Raw genomic sequence first — 897 nt, forward strand, 5'->3', positions numbered from 1 at the left:
TCAAAATTTTGGCATAAAATCTAAAATAATCATCAGACAGTGGTCATCCAAGGCATATAAGAGTCGTCTAACGATGCTGAATGCAATAAGCAATAGCGACTTTTTAAAGATTTTTTTGGATTTTTGTCAAAATGTACCCTTCACAACTTGGTACAAGTCATAGGACATGGGTACCGGTATGACCGACGGAAGATTTTTGGACAAAAAATTTTTTTGCTCTAACTTTGAGTAAAACGGTCTCAGGATGCATTCTTAATCATGAAAAGTGATCTCCGACGGTAAATAGCAAAAGTCACCCGACCATCAAAGTTGCATGGCGGTGCAGGAGACGAAAATCCAAGGTCGTCTAATGTAGGGACGTAAGACACGAAATCAAAATTTTGGCATAAAATCTAAAATAATCATCAGACAGTGGTCATCCAAGGCATATTAGAGTCGTCTAACGATGCGAAATGCAATAAGCAATAGCGACTTTTTAATGATTTTTTTGGATTTTTGTCAAAATTTACCCTTCACAACTTGGTACAAGTTATGAGACATGGGTACCGGTATGACCGACGGAAGATTTTTTGACAAAAATTTTTTTGCTCTAACTTTGAGTAAAACGGTCTCAGGATGCATTCTTAATCATGAAAAGTGATCTCCGACGGTAAATAGCAAAAGTCACCCGACCATCAAAGTTGCATGGCGGTGCAGGCGACGAAAATCCAAGGTCGTCTAATGTAGGGACGTAAGACACGAAATCAAAATTTTGGCATAAAATCTAAAATAATCATCAGACAGTGGTCATCCAAGGCATATTAGAGTCGTCTAACGATGCTGAATGCAATAAGCAATAGCGACTTTTTAATGATTTTTTTTGGATTTTTGTCAAAATTTACCCTTCACAACTTGGTA

This window comes from Anopheles maculipalpis, assembly GCF_943734695.1.
Source record: "Anopheles maculipalpis chromosome X unlocalized genomic scaffold, idAnoMacuDA_375_x X_unloc_4, whole genome shotgun sequence".
Taxonomy (NCBI): Eukaryota; Metazoa; Arthropoda; class Insecta; order Diptera; family Culicidae; genus Anopheles; species Anopheles maculipalpis.